The 16,582-nt window shown below is 40.2% G+C and overlaps 1 protein-coding gene across 5 annotated transcripts in view; it reads right to left on the bottom strand.

Annotated features, from left to right (window-relative positions):
- The window catches only part of ZBTB20 (zinc finger and BTB domain containing 20), an 862,593-nt gene that overhangs the window by 149,151 nt on the left and 696,860 nt on the right, over positions 1-16,582 (bottom strand). The window lies entirely within an intron of this gene.

Here is a 16,582-nt window from a genome sequence, read left to right on the forward strand (position 1 = left end):
AGCGCGAGAGGGAGAGCGACACTGCCAGTCAGGTTAATCATCCCCACTTTAATTAGCTGTTCGGCTTAGACATAAAACAATTGAATTTGAATGATCTGTCAGCAGGCTCGGCTGAACCAAAGGGGAAAAGCGAATATTACAAAAAGACTGTTGGTGTGTTCTGATAAGCAATACTGCTCGTACTGACAAATCCTCAAAGGGGGAACTATTAAAACTTACAACTAAACAAAAAGTGCAAATACAAATGGCACTAGATAGAGGTCTTTTTAAAAAATGGAGTGAGTGTTCTCCCCTAGTTTTATGAACGATGGATATTTACGTGCAGGTGCCCACAAATTAGGGTCTGTGTGTAATGTGTGAAAGTTTATTAAGGATGGTCTAGGAGTGCAGCAGACAGATGCTGCAGAGAACAAGACAGGTACAGCCGGATGCTGAGCCTAGATCTTGGAGGGAGATGGATGCTGGAAGAAGCGGCACCGTGGCAAGAGAGCAGCACAGACAAAGTCAGTGGGCAGAGAGGCAGGCAGATTTTAGGCACGGCATGATCTCCTCTAAAAAGGCAAAAGTTCTGATGCAATAATAGGTGCAAAACAATCCATCCAGTCTCATCTCCCGGGAGCACTCCAAGGTACAGTTAAAATGGATTAATCTTTGTGACAAACAGAGCTGGCAAGGCAGACGATGGCAGACACTGAAGGCGATTCACAGACCCAGAGGATACCGGAGCCAGGCAAAGCCACAGAGATCCATCTCTCTGACGCCCTAATGTGGCAGATAAGGAAACTGAGGCCCAGAGACTGGGGCTCATAAATCACAAAGGCAATAGTAATGCCAACGACACTGGAACCCCGGCTCCAGCAGTCCACAAGGCAGAGCTCTTTCCCGAACACCAGCTAACCTGCAGCTCTCTAAAGATTCTGGCCCAACAGGTATGAAAATCACCCTTGTCTTCAGAATAACACGATTCCTCCATCTATACAGCTGGTGCACAAGCCCCCAATTTTTAAACATGTCTATGTAGCAATATTTTTGTCCATTTTGAATTCTAGGAATGCAACTCCTTAATTTCTTCTCAGAGAAAAGCAAAAAATTATAACCTTGTAGAGGCCCCGTCTCAGCAAGGTGTAGCTGAGACAGATTTTAGGCATGGCACTCCAGGCTGGCAAAGGCCAGCGCATTAATCTACAAAGACCTCTTCCAGTGTTTGCAATTCTCTCTGTGAATATGTGCTATATGTCACCATGTAAAGAGATGTGGTGCTCTCATACAACTCATTTTTAAAATATAGGCACACTGTGGGTGAAAGAGATTGAGTTTTTCAGCTTACAGTGTCATTTGAAATCACGGCTGAGATGTTCTACCTGAAAGATAAGCTATGGGCGACTTTTCCAATATATTCAATTGAAATGAGCTACTAAAATAGAAAGGGGAAACTGTAGTATCTGCCCACGTACTTGATGGTATCTTTTTTTGGGACACATATGATCATATTCAGGAAGGATTTCCCACTTGACAACAGATAAATGAAGGTAATTTCTTTAAGGGGAAAAGAGGTGCTTATGAAGAGAACAGTGCCATCAGATGTTACTGGAGAGATTAAGTCTCCCGTCCTAGAACAAGAATCACAGAGTATGGAAAAGCAAAATCTATCTCTCAGTCATGCTTCAGCAATGATGTTGCTACTTAGGGTGAGAGAATAAAACTGAAAAAATGTCAGACACCTGGGAGCCCACTCAAAGGCAAGTAATCTGAGCGAAGTCATAGCCAGAGTAATTTAGTTTATTTGCACACCAACCTCTTTAAGCATGGCTCTTGCGGCAGGTCTAAAACACGTGCTCCACAATCAGTTTGGAGGGAGGAGTGATCAGTGATTTTGACACTGGTAGGTCCTCCTGCAGGTCTCAGAGCACCTGACAGGCAAGAGCCCAGAGCAGAGCAGTGAAGTGCCTGGTAAATGCATGTGGGGTGAACGGAGGGGACGAGGGAATGCGCTTTGGGGTCAAATAGATCATTATAACATTGCCTAAGTCGAAGACACTCTCAGAGACTCAGCTTCCCTATTTGTGAAAGGTGATACAATTGATTGCATAAGGTTGCTTTCAGGATGACATGAGCTAACATATATAAAGTCCATGGCTGGTCATTACATGGTGATTACTATAGAGGAAGGCTTGACATGAGGTTGGAAATCTGCAAACTGCATACTATAGATGTGCTGAGTGTGTTCTATTCAAAGCAGCAGGCACAAGACATGAATACACATAGCAAAGCAGGGATGTCATATACGGACTTCTATTAGAAAGAGTTGGCAATATAAAGGTTAGAATCCCAAAGTTTCAGAATCTAAACTCAAGGATCATCTCAGGTTTGTGTGATTCCTTGTTCCCAGACTTTGGGATATTTCTTGGCTCATAATGATAACAATAATCAACATATTACTGAACACTTGATTTGTGCTAAGCACTTTGCTTAGTACTTTCCATACTGTTATTGTACTTCGGTGTCACAACAACCCTATCAACTAGGTGCTACAAATCCCCATTTCGTGCAAAAGAAAATCAAGGCATAGAAGGGTTAGGTAACTTGCTTAAAAGCACACAACTAGTAAGTGTGGAGCTGGAGATGAAATCCAGTTAACTAACTTCAAAGCCCTCATCCTCAGCCACAAAGCTGGGCTGACACACAGTAGGTATTGGTAAATATGAGTTGAATAAATGAGCAAATGCATACAACACCAGTGTTTTGATTTCACTAAAAAAATAAGTAAAAATCTGTGCACAATCTCTTGAGAGAACCCTGCGCTCAGATTGTACAAGCTGTACCTCTTCTCTAGCTCACTTTGGGTGGCAGCCCTTCCCCAGAAGCTGGGCTGAGCCATGTCCCTGTGTGGTGTTGAAAATGGATGAGGTGAAGATCACTGACTATGACCACCCAGGGCACTGAAATATCTGAAGGCATTTTCAACACTTTGAGGGTAGTGTTAGCACACGGGTTATTAATTGGCTTAATTCCAGTTCAGATAATTACATCGTGTCTCTTTAATTTTTCCCTGACCATGCCATTCTTCACTTCCTGTCACAAATGTGCTCTTTAGAAAAGCACATGAACGCACACAAACATGTAGTTATATTTAAGGTTTGCATAATCCACAGGGTGTTCTTTTTTTCCTAAATGATTAGTGGATAGCAGCCATGTGGTAAATGAATGAATGGGCAAAAGAAGGAAAGTCATTGCAAAATAAAGATAACTAGTTGAAGCTAAGATTTTCGCGTGGCTCTGAAATAAACAGATTTTTAAACCATTTTCTTGGAGATAGGATTCCAGTCATTTTTTTTTCCTCATGGGCAGATATTTCAAGAGCTGATAACCTCCTCATGATAAGCTCATTTCCTGATGCTATGTAGTTTCCAGCATAAAAAAAAAAAGCAATGAAAAGTGATCTTTGAAAGTAGGAAGTGAGGAGGATAGGTGCTGAATGGCACAGTATATTGAGCCCATGGGTCTTAGAACAGTCATTAATCCAGTTATTATTTGGCAGATTTTTTCCCTTGCTAAACATATCATTAGACTAGTCTTCAACTCATAGGAGAAAAGAATAAGGAATCCCCATTTAATAAGTTTAGGAAAGTTTGTCAGTCACAAACAGACAAAACACTTCTCCTTTTCCCAAAGAATTCTTGCCTTTGAAATAATTGAAAAGACTGTGTCTATATGATACCAAAGAAAATCTCCTGGAAGCATATATTTTAATTATGAACACAAATAGTTAAATGCACCCATGGAAGAGCATGGTTTCTTAGTCATTTTCAGAGTACATCTGTATGAACAAGTCACCAAATACAGGATGCATAGAAAGTCAGGGAATAAAAGGTTAATTTATTTACTATGCATGAGAGTTTCTAGACCTTTGCTTCCTCAGCTTTCAGCTCAAAATTCCATGCATACTCCACACTTAATAATAAATGCCATATTTCAATGTATGTCATAATTTGATTTACTTTCAGGCACCTTTTCTGGTTCAGCTCTCAAACCTTTCCTTCCTATAAACTTCCTCAAAATTATTCTTCGTGGCCCTCTGTAAACCATCATTTAAGATTGGTGTTTGTGGGATAACTCTAATGGTGTAGAGAGATTTGTATTAAACTAGCCTATTTCCTTTTGAGAATCAGTGGTCCAGTTCCATGCCAAATTAAATTTCAATTAGAAAAGAATCAAATGCCAGTCCTTACCACCTTTTTGACCCCAGTGATAATGACAGCAGTCACTTAGTGATGACTTCTAGTTTGTCACTCATGCCTTGAGATTGAGATTTTTGGGACAAGGTCTTTGCACTCTGCTTAGCATATTTAATGTATCGCCTGGTATCACACCTACCCAAGGTGGTAGATGATATCTCAGAAAAGCTGGAGGCAACAACCGTTAATTCTCTTAGTTCTTTATATGCAATTACAATTTACTCTCTCTAATATGCAAAAGGGGTATACTATTACCCTAAGACTAGTGATGTGATGCTTAGATTAAAGTAGTATCATTGGGTAGGATATTTAAGAATTAGATAGCAAAAAGCACTTGTATTGGCAATTTTCATAGCCTCACCACTATTTTAACAGCAAGAAGTCCTTGGGTAGCACATACCAAATTCAAAATTTAAGTGAATTTTGTATTCACAAGAACATTGAACAAAATTTATATTGCATATTAGAGGTAACTTAATCACTGGGTTTTAAATTTAAATGTCATCTGGAAACAGCCTGATAGGTCTTATAGAAGCATAGAATCTTAGATCTATAAGCTATTCAGGAGATTCTCTGTTTTTGTTTGTTTTGTTTTGTTTTTAGTTTATAGAAAAGCACTAAGTGGCAGAGATATTTTATTGAATAAACTTAAGGTCACACAACTTGGTAGAAGCAAAACTAGTACTGAAAGTGGGTTCTGCTGTTTCCTGCTTCCATGCTTTTCACAACCATACTCTTGTCTCTCATAGTCCTGCTGCTCCCCTTTAGGACATATTTTATTAAAGAAACTCTTACATTCTGAGGCTGAGAAAGGGGTACTACATTCCTAGTGTAATCTGATAAACACACTAAAAGGGACCATGGTGGGCTGAATAATGACCCCACAAAATATATCCATGTCCTACCCCAGAACCTTACATGGCAAAAGGATCTCGTGAATGTGATTAAATTAAGGGAACTGAAATGGGAAGATTATCCTGGATTATCTAGGTAGCCTCTAAATGTAATCACAAGGGTTCTCATGAGAGGCAGGAGGATCAGAGCTAATAGTATGAGATTGATGACATAAGCAAGGGGTTGGAGTTATTTGAAGAAGGGGTCATGACCAAAAGATTGCAGATGGCTTTCAGAAGCTAGAAAAGGCAAAGAAATGAATTATCCCCTAGAACTTCCAGAGGAACCAGCCCTACCAGATTCCCCTACCTTGATCTGAACATTATCTCATAACACAGCTGAAATGTTTCTTAGCTTTCAACAAAGCTGACATATGACCTTGTTCACTCAAACTGAGCTTGTGATACAAGAACTTCTTACCAGTCTTCAGAAAAGTATTGACTTGGATAGGCCAAGAATGGGGCTCTCCCTCTGGCCATGAAGAACTTCCTTTTAGGTTGACATGGAAGTATCTATCTGAAGATTGTTGGTTAATGGATCAGTTGTCTGTAGCTCCATCTAATCATATTTGCCCATGTCCAGTCTTATTATGGCTCTTCATTAGAGGGTTGGTAATCATATCTCCAAGATAATATACAACAGTAGTTTCTTGTTAGAAGCAAACTGAAGGGTTTTGCTGTTCAATCTTGAGTGTCAAAGGTCTAAACTCATTCTAAACAATGAGGTATTCTCTTGCTAGTCCCCTCCCACATTTGTTCTGTTCTTTCCCCCAAAAGGTAGGAATAGAGAAAATAAACAGCATGAGGAAGCATCAGGCAAAATAAACTTCCTTCTTGTCTATCTTGCTTAATGTATCATTGCCATTAAGTTACTGCATATAATCGGTAGGATAGGGCTCCTAAAAGAATGGTCTTTGGCAGCATCAGCATTGCCTAGAAACTTGTCAGAAGAATACATCCTTGGGCCCTATTCCAGACTACTAAAGTAGATATCTAAGTACCTATATTTTAAAAAGCCTTCTAGGTAATTCTAGAGCCTGGCTGAGGATCACTGTCATGGAGCAAATCTATGAGGTTCGGCAAGGTTACTGAAGTACATGAGTAAGGTCACCTGCTCACCTGGATGTAATTGTGGCTCTGTCACCATCTATGTGACATTGGATCATGTTATTAATCTACTTATCTCTTCATCTACAATATGGGAATGATGGTAACAACAACAACAACAACAACAACAAACTCTCTGTCTATGCAAAAGGCTTAAGTAGGACTTAGTAAAATCATAAATATGAAAATATTTTGTAAGTGCAGGATTATTATTATGGAAAAAACATTAATTTGGATTGTGAGTGTCCTGAGACCAAGGTGTTAGGGATATCGCCTTGATATTAACTGAGGCTTTGAAGTAATAACAATAAAAAAGTTTAAAAAAAATAAAAAAAACCTCTCAAGATGTGAGGTCCAATTCTTCAAGCCAAAATGAAGGCTGGAAGTCTGTATACTTTCAAAGGCTATTATATTGAACTAGAGGCCCGGTGCATGAAAATTCATGTACTGGAGGGGGGGGGGGCGGTCTCTCAGCCCAGCCTGCCCCCTCTCACAGTCCAGGAGCCCTCAGGGTTGGGAGGCAACCCAGCAATGAGGGGAAGGCAACACCCCTTCACACCTCTGCTGCTGCCCCTGCCGGCAGTGCAAGCCTTGGGTGGCCCTGGTTACCTGAGCATCGGGCTGCCCTGGGTGGCTAGGCAACTGCCATCTGAGGCTTACCTGTGCCTCAGGCTGGTCCTGGGTGGCTGGGGGGCTGCGGGGACTGGGGGATTCGATGCAGGTGCGAAGAGTGGCCGGGCCCGCAAGGCGGGCCCACCTTGCTACACGCCTGCCTCCCCGGTGGGGCTGAGGGGACTGGGCACCGCCATCTTGTGGCTGTGGGTGCCACCATCTTTGAGGGTGGGGCAGTCAATTAGCATATTCCCTCCTTATTGTCTGTGGGTACCTCCATCTTTGCGACAGCATGAGGGTCAATTAGCATATTCCCTCTTTATTAGATAGGATGGAGGACCCACTGACAAATGTTACTGGAACCAAGTTTCTGGAACTAAGTGCTGGTTTCTTGATTTGAAATTCCACCTTTTTATTGGTCTCTCTACCTTTCCTACTCATCAGATTGCAAAATTTAGTGACAGCTTTGAATTCTATATTGCCAATGAGAGCTTGTTTTGTGGGATTCAGAAGCACACTTCTTTATCCATTCTCAGAGACACTTAGTTTTAGTAAAGTGGTCCATGATCTCCATCATTTCTATTCCATATTCTTAAATAAGCAGAAAGCTCCAGGAGGCCAGCTCAATGGCAACTGATTATATTCAAAGATTTTTCAACAGAAAACAAAACAAAACCATATATCCTTGTAGGTCCAGATCAGGACTGAGACCTTTGTAGATATTGAAGTTCTTAGGGGGCTGATTAGAGACACAACCATGATTTTCATGGGAAATCATCAGGATTTTATCCAATCTCTGAGTAATAAAAATTCACAGTATTTACCAATGGTGCTGTATAATTGGGAAGAAAACATCCCATAAAAGAGAGCTAACTATACCTTTTAGTCTTGCATGAAATCATCGCAGATATGCCTTTTGGCCTGAGGGCTCTTCCATCCTCTGAAGACTAGAGCCCACAGGTGCACATTCTGGCACCCACCTCTGTGCTGCACAGCATGGTTGAAGCAAAGGTTCTGTTTGCCTTGCTACTACCTCTGAGCCAGTCACATGTGGAGCAGAAGCGGCTGCACCTTTTAAGAGCTCGGTATCATTAAGCAACTCATCTGTCCTTTTAAACTTTATATATTTTCCTATGTAAAATGTGGATAATATTTGTCTAACCAATCTCATAAGTTGTTGACATCATAAGTTGAGGATCAAAAGTGAGTGATGTATCCAAAATGCTTTGTAAGCTAAAGATCCCATTTTTTTGGCATTGTCGATGTTATTATTATTTACACTTCAGCAGAAGAGTAAATGTATGTATAGAAATATTGGGTATGGTAGCCTGCGTATTTTTAAATATTTAAGTTGTACATACTTTCATGGTTTTCTCCTGAATTTACATTAATCTCTTTGTCAGGAATAACTAAAGTGGTAACTGAAGATTAAGTCCCTATGTGATCTCTGGGTTGGTTCTGATCAGTAAATAGGCACTACTGCAGAATTTATTATGGCTGTGCTCTGGCCAACTCTGCTTTAAATGTATTCCCCAAGTAAAGACAAATTGAAGATTACAAAATTGAAGAAATCATGGCATCCAAGGCTGGTATTGAGGAGTGAAAATATCTTCAAAGGCCATTCCTTGGTTGTTTAACCTCAAACATCTACTTAGAAATGTCTATTAGTTCAACACACATTCCTGAAAGAAGATTTGTAGTAAAGCTATTGGACATTCCACATTAAAAGGGAAAGGAACATGTGTTCTGCCACAATGCAACTTATCATTGCTTAAATTGCCCAAATTTTGTTTAAACAAATATATGAGTTGAGTTGACATGAAGATCACATGCACTGTTGCTTTTTAAGTAGCTGTAAGTATATATGGTACCCAATCAGTGAGTCCTTCCAATGGATGGGCAATTAACTGTGTGGTGTATTTTAAAATAAGTTATTAACATAATTGTGCAAAGAACATGTCTGAATATCTTGTACGGTTACTTAAATCTTCCACTGTTATATACAATCCCACCTGTTCTGTCCCATCTGCTCCTTATCTAGACTATATGCTCCCTGAAGATAAACCTGACTTATATTTCTCTGAATTTCCCATTGCCTCCAGTACAGAGGTTTACACATAGCATATGCTTCCAAAATACCTGCTGTTTAATTGGATCCACTTCTTACTGGCATTACTTGGGGACAATTAAGGCACATAAAGTGCCCATAGATAAATGCATCATTATCACTGAGGTGAAGTTGTGGTTCTTAATTTTTTTTTTAAATTATGCATTGGGCCACTTATTTTTTTCCCCATGTGACACTTAACCCGACTAATTATAGAAGAGAATAGAAAAACATGATTCTCTTTTTAAAAGCTCACTTTCCATGCAACATTTTAAGAAATTCAGCTAATATGTCAAGCAGAGCCATTCTGCACACTGATGGTGATGGTGAGGATTTATGTAATACAGCTTTGATGGAAAATATTTTAAATTAAAGCAAGCTCCCCATAAAATTACATAAACATAAATATGCATTCTCCCACAAACACACATTTGCACATCCTTAAATTTAAATTAATGCAAAGAAAAGATATATTCTTTTGTTCTGGTGGAATACAAATGATGAAGGCTAATAAGTGAATAAATAAAGCACTGAGTAACCAAATCAATGTCTGCTCAATTCTGGTCAAGGAGGTGAAGTGAAGTTTCCCTTAGAGTCACAGAATGCAGTGGATAAAAAGGATGTGAATAGCTGGGGGGATTTCCTGAGGCCATTGCAGACCAGCTCACATACTGTTAAGAGGCTCATTTTCATGAGACTTTTGGTTGCATTTGTAACACTTGCTCTGGGTCCCCTAGAGCATTAGTGCAATATCATAGCACTACAAGAACAGGACTGACTGTGAGAAGGGACATTACAAGCTTCTTTTTCTTTCAGATCCAAACATCTGGGAGTTTGGAAATATTTTCAATATCATTTTTTCCTTCTTCCATCAACTCCCTCCCCACCTTTCTATAGGACTATGTGCAATCTGAATTCTTGTACTAATAAAAAATGACCAACTGCAAAACCTGTGGATAGTACTGTTAATTATTTTCAGAGGCAGAATATATTTCATTAATAAAAAAGAAAACCTGGATCTGACTGGTAAGTTTGTTCTAGATTAAGGATTTAGCAGGTTTGGTATTTGTTCACTATTAGGCTTGGTGCATATTAATTGGCACATATTTTAACATTTCACCACTGCATAAAATTATTAATAATTTAAAATTATTAGCTGATATGGCCACAATTTCTGCCCCCCCCCCCAAAAAAAACCTGCCACCTGTTTCTTGTAAGCTTGCTTCAAAATAAAAAGTGTGGTATTTACTTTGTCAAGAAAACAAAAGTGATGTTCAGAAAAAGAACAGGATCACTAAAAGAATGTGATTCCATCTCAAAATGATTAGGGAGAACAAAAGCTCACTTAATCCTCAAAGCAAATATAAAAGACTAGAGGCCCAGTGCACGGATTCATGCACTGGTGGGGTCCCTTGGCCTGGCCTGCGGGGATCAGTGGATCTCTGCGCTGTCACAGCCTGGCCTTACCTGCCAGCTTGCTGGGCTCCAGCCCGCTGTCTGCATTGATCCCGCATAGTATGAAGTAGTGTGCAAAGCAGCAGGTGGCCAGGGAGAAGCATCCAGGCCCCACTGCACCTGCCTCCACTGCTGCTCAGGTGCTCAGGGGGAGTGTCCGTGGGAGAGGCTTGCACCAGTCTGTCAGCTGAGTGGCGCTCCCGCTGTGGGAGTGCACTGACTACCAGGGAGCAGCTCCTGCATTGAGCATCTGCCCCCTGGTGGTCAGTGCGCATCATAGCTACCAGCCGGTTGTCCAGTCATCTGGTTCTCTGGTCACTTAGGCTTTTATATGTATAGATAGAGGTCCGGCGCATAAAATTTGTGCGTGGGTATGGTCCCTAGGCCTGTGATCAGGGCCATCTTCCCCAGCTGCCCGCAGCCGGTCCCACCCCCCACTACCACCCACCCCTGGGTTCCTGTTCGCCATCGGGTGATCAGTGCCTGACGGCCAGGGGAAGGTACTGAGAGGTTGGCTGTTCCCGCCTGCTCGCCAGCCCCACCCCCACAGCAGGTGGCCATCAAGAGATCGAAGCCTGCCAGCCGGGGAAAGGGACCAAAAGGTGGTCAGTGCGCCTCATAGTGACTGGTCCAGTGGTTGTTCTGCCATTAGGGTCAATTTGCATATTTCCCTTTTATTATATAGGATAGAGGTCTGGTGCATGGGTGGGGGCCAGCTGGCCTGCCCTGAAGGGGGCCTCAGATTGGGGTGGGGGTTCCCGTTGGGGCTGGCCTGGGCAAGGGGCCTGGGGTGGTTTGCAAGCCGACTATGCCCCCGATAGGGGTGGGGGGTCCCCACTGGGGGGCAGGGTGGCCTGAGCGAGGGGCCACAGGTGGTTTGAAAGCTGGCCATGCCCCCGGCTTTGTCAGGGAGGACATCCGGAAGACATCCAGTCTAATTAGCATATTACCCTTTTATTAGTATAGATAAGGCCTTCTGGCTGGTTTTACAGATGAAGAAGTTGAGGCCCAGAGAGGTTGAGTAACTTCCTAAACATGCAGTTTAGAGGTGGCAGGGCTGAGTGTCAGGCCCCTGTCTCACAAAGCCTGTTCTCTTTTCTTTTTTTAATTTTTCTTTTTATTAAAACATTGTTAACATATAATATTATGTTAGTTTCAGGTGAACAACATAGTGATTTGACACTTATGTACCTTATGATGTGATCATTGCAAGTCCAGTAACCATCTGTCTCAGTAATAAGTTATTACAATACTATCGACTCTATTCCCTACGTTGTACATTACATTCCTGCCTGGAAGTTTGTGTCTCTTATTCCCCTTCAATTTTTTTACTCATTCCCCCATCTCCCTCTCCACTGGCCACTATCAGATTGCTATCTATATGTTCTCTTTTCTTTAACATGCTCCAGCCCCAGACACTTAAGGTTTTTGGCTATCCAGGAGTTTCTTTGGAATCTACCATCAAGTTCATAGAGTGAAATAACAATTAAAACAATTATAATAATTGTTAAATATATATGTATATGTATTATCTATTAAGTATACACATATATGCTTAATCTAAATATGAAATATATACTATGTTTGCCATATATATAAATACTTAATAGCGAACGCTTATTAGCACTTACAATGTGTCAGATATTATTCTAAGCACTTTATTATTTATTAATTAGTATTTAGTACTATTTACTTACTCCTCATAATATCTCTATAAGTTAGAAATTATTATTATCATCTAGTTTTACAGCTTGTAGGTGCATAGCCCAAGCTACTTCCTACTACTGACCTCTCTCATGGTCCTTTTTCTGCTTGCCACCCCTTGAGGACATACTTGACCTCTGGCCTATTCTTTTAAAACTTTATTCCTCTTAGGTGATAGTGAATGGATCTTACAAGGTCGGGGAACTCGACTATTAATTAGTCAACAATTTACTTGCTAGGGACAAAAAGATACAATTTAGTGGAAAATCCACATTTGGAAAAGAGAAAGCCCCCCAAAGCCAGATCTCATGTCCTGGAAAGTAGGGGAGACATGTTGGTTAGGTGAACTTTCTGGGTCTTTCAAATCATACCACATGTACAACCATTATTATAGAAACCTGATTTAATTCAACATATATTTAGTGAGCACCTGCTATGAACAAAGGACTTTGCTAGGAACCAAGCTCTAGAAAGTAGTGGAACAGGTAAGTAAGAAGCCATAAATCTAATGTTTAGAACATGGGAGAAAATAAACACAACACAACTAAAATACAATGCAAAATAAAGTGAATACTGCAAAGGGTTGCTAACAAAACTCTGTCAGTACAGTGGCTGAGGAACATCATTTGTGATGGACACTGAGAAAAGCTACTTGAAGAAGGGAATGTCTGAGATGGACTTTGGAACCTGGGAAAAGTTCCAACAGAATCTGGTGAGATAGGGTTTAGGCAAGGGGGCACAGAATAAAAGCATAGGGATAGAAAAGCACAACATATATCGGGGGTTGGTGTGATTTGCCTCTGGAATACTCAAAGGATAACAGCAGATTTTGAGATGTTGTGGGTGACACAGCTAGGGGGAAATGTCCAGGTGGCAGCTGGAAACCCATGACTCTCTGCAGCAGCAGAGCATGTAGGCCAGGACCAGACACTCACATCTCCAGGAAGGTGATGTGGATGTGTGGCTGCAGCTGCATGGTTCTGCAAAATTGCCCACAGATGGCAAGAATGAAGTAATGGGAGACAGAAAAGTAAATCATGGGCAGATGAAGGAAGGAAGGATGAAGGAGCAAAGATCATTTAGATACCATAAAAACAGATGCTGTGGAGCCCAAAGGTGAAGAATGCTCTAGAGCAGGGGTGGGCAACCCCTGGCACGTGTGCCAAACATGGCATGCCAGTAACTTTTGCTGGCACGTGAAACCCTCTCTTATAATCTTCCATTTACAATTTTTTTTCTTAATATTGACTTTTTTATCTTTCAGATAAATTCAGTGTAGGTGCATCTTAGATAAATAAATAATTTTACATAACAAGTTATCTTAAAGACCATAGACATGGCTGACTTTGAAATGCAGTTGATTGAATTTCAGAGTAGCTCAATTTGGAAGCAGAAATTTATTGTCCTTAGAGTTGACTTGGAAAACATTGAAAAAAAGCGATTAGAGATAGGAGTACCAGAGAGAAGTGTCAAAAATGAACTATTGAGGACTTGGAATGCCATTCCAGAAAATTTTTTCTGTTTAAAAAACTTTGCAACAGCGTTACTCTCCATGTTTTCATCCACATGTGCTTGTGAATCTTTGTTCTCAGTGATGAATTTTGTTAAGTCTCGTAATAGGAGTAGCCTGACAGATGAAAGCAGTAGCTCGTGCATATCTCTGAAGGTCACGAAATATAAACCTGATGTAAAATCTCTGTCATCAGTGATGCAGCAGCAAAAGTCCCACTGATAATATCAAACCGAGTCATAAAGTTTTCTGTCGGACTATCAGTGTACATGTATACATTAAAAAATAAATGTATTTTTCATCATCATATACTGTGTTTTTGTCGCTCGAAAGAATTTTATTATTTCTTCAAGGTTCTTCACATACGTACACCTTAAGAGATATCAAGTAGGCGTAACATGTTCTCAAAAAATTTGGGTTGGCACGCAGAAGAATTTTGAGTCAGAGATTTTGCTGGTTTTGGCACGCACTCACAAAAAGGTTGCCCACCCCTGCTCTGGAGAAGTGGAGATAGATGGTCAACAGTCAAATCAGAAACACTGAAGCTAGTGTTGCCAGGAGGAAGAGGCACTAAGAGCTAGAGTCTTCATAACTATACTCATCTTTGAAGAGCTGCCTTTGTCCTTTGTCCCTGCTCCTTTCTGCTCTTTCCCCAAACTCATACATGCACTCAACCACACAAAAACACCAACATTTTTTTCCTGTGGCATTATTAACTTTGAAGCACTCAAATAATATCTGGAAATTTTTTGAGTAAAATCTGAATTTTATTGTTTGAGTTTTATTTAAAAGACGACTGACTTTTTTGTGCACAGGTCAATTGTTATGTAACGGAAGTGCAAATGTATTCATATTTTATTCAATGAATACTTTGGGGGACTTTCATATCTGTGAGGCATTGTGCTAAGTGCTGGGATCAGGAGAATTTCCATAAATGCTTAGCTGGCTTTTACCTGTGAGCTTTGCTACCGATAGTTGGCACAAAGTTGATGTTTTTGTGATGATGAGTTTCATTTTCAGCCCCTAAGAGTTTCTGTGTTCAGATTATTAAGTTGCATATTTATGTTTAATTTTTCTGTTTCAAGATGCTCTTAAAAAGTTTTGAATATTTAGTGTCGGCAAAAGGACAAACCAACTCCAGGCCATCTCTTGCTCTGCCATGGTGGTTAGTCTAGATTGTAGGCAAGCAATAATACTTTTTCAAGTGTTTAAAACAGCTATAGAAGTCTTATTCTGGACTGTACCTCTAAAGAATAAATGAAATAAATGAAGAAGAAGAATCAGCTTTAGATAGAGAATTAAAAATAGCTTCAGGAAATGTTCCAACTGTTGGGTCAAATGAAATAAGGAAGCCATATGGGAGGGGATCTACAAAAGCTACCCTTGGGCTTTATTTATTAACTTATATTTGTGTATGTACATATTTTTCTAATATTGGCCAGAGATCACTTTAGCATTTTACTGTATGTACAAATATTTTTTCTCCTACAAAATAGGATTCTTGTTGTATACATTGCTTTGTAACTTGCATTCTTTCAAGACATATTTTTTTAACCCCTTGCATAGTATTCCATTCCATGGATATATCAGCATGCATTTAAGCAAACCCTTATTTTTGGACATTTTGGTTACATTTCAATTTTTGTCATTTTCAGTAATGCTTTGTTAAGCACCAGGTATGTACTGGTACAGCCTTTGCTATGCTATTATTTATCGGGAAGAAATTTTTAGAAGCTTTAAAACCTAATACCACAAAGGGAAAAGAAGGCAAGAAAATACCACAAGAAAAGAAAGAAAAGTCAATGCCTCTAGGAGTCAGGCTGGTAAATGAGTGAAGTGGGTATGGCATGAAATCTGGGGTGATAGAGACGTTGTCAAACTGGAAAGGAAATGGCTTGTCTGAAAAGAACAGCCATTACTCAGTTCCAAAAACTGGTGCCATGTAAAAATGTAGGTCTAATACTGCCAGATCTTCACATTTTCATGAGAAGCTGAAAAAACCTGGATATTTTTTGGTGAGATCTCTCAAGCTCTCAAATTATTTTAAAATAATCTTTTTTTTAAAAAATATATTTTATTGATTTTTCACAGAGAGGAAGGGAGAGAGATAAAGAGTTAGAAACATCGATGAGAGAGAAACACCGATCAGCTGCCTCCTGCACATCTCCAACTGGGGATGTGTCCGCAACCCAGGTACATGCCCCCGACCGGAATCGAACCCGGGACCCATCAGTCCGCAGGCCGACGCTCTATCCACTGATCCAAACCGGTTTCGGCTAAAATAATCTTTAAATAAAAAAACAAACTATGGGCTAGCTAGATGCAGCTCAAAAGCCAATGGTAACCTTCAAATTAAAGAAAGGAAAGAAAGCCTGTTATATGGAAATATATTTCTAGGTGATGAGTTAAGCAAATAAAGTTTTGCTTCAAGTTTTTCCTGTAACAAGGAAACGAGATGTGGAGAAACTGAGCCTTGATATGCAAATCTTGGATGATGGGCCAAATACTGCTCCCCATTAAATCTCCCATGAAATATCAACTAGAAACTTCTAAAATGTTTCAGACTTCCCAAAGAAACTTGATTTAATTACATATAACTTTAACCCAGTGCTCTGTATGATGGCATCTAACGATAATTTCCCTCCATTTTCCATCTGAACAAACATTTCCCATTAACATCCACCTGCACTACTTCCTTTTGTAAAGAGGAGGTGGTGTTTGGCTGTGTGCTGGTTCTGATTCATGAGAATCTAGCCCAAGCCCAACATTTCTGTTCTTGACAGATTTTGGTTTTTAAATCTGTAGAACACAATGTTTCCCTGGGCTGAGTTCTAGCATGCCAAGTTTTGGCTGGCCACAGACTTTGACATCTGAGTGAAAAATCTTTCAACAATGGCATTTAAACTGAAGAATCAACAGACCTTTAATTATAACACTGCTTGTAATCCCCCTCCTTTTA

This window comes from Myotis yumanensis, unplaced genomic scaffold (genome assembly GCF_028538775.1).
Source record: "Myotis yumanensis isolate MYYU_CA2020_CCGP unplaced genomic scaffold, mMyoYum1.0.hap1 SCAF_2, whole genome shotgun sequence".
In the NCBI taxonomy this organism is placed as follows: Eukaryota; Metazoa; Chordata; class Mammalia; order Chiroptera; family Vespertilionidae; genus Myotis; species Myotis yumanensis.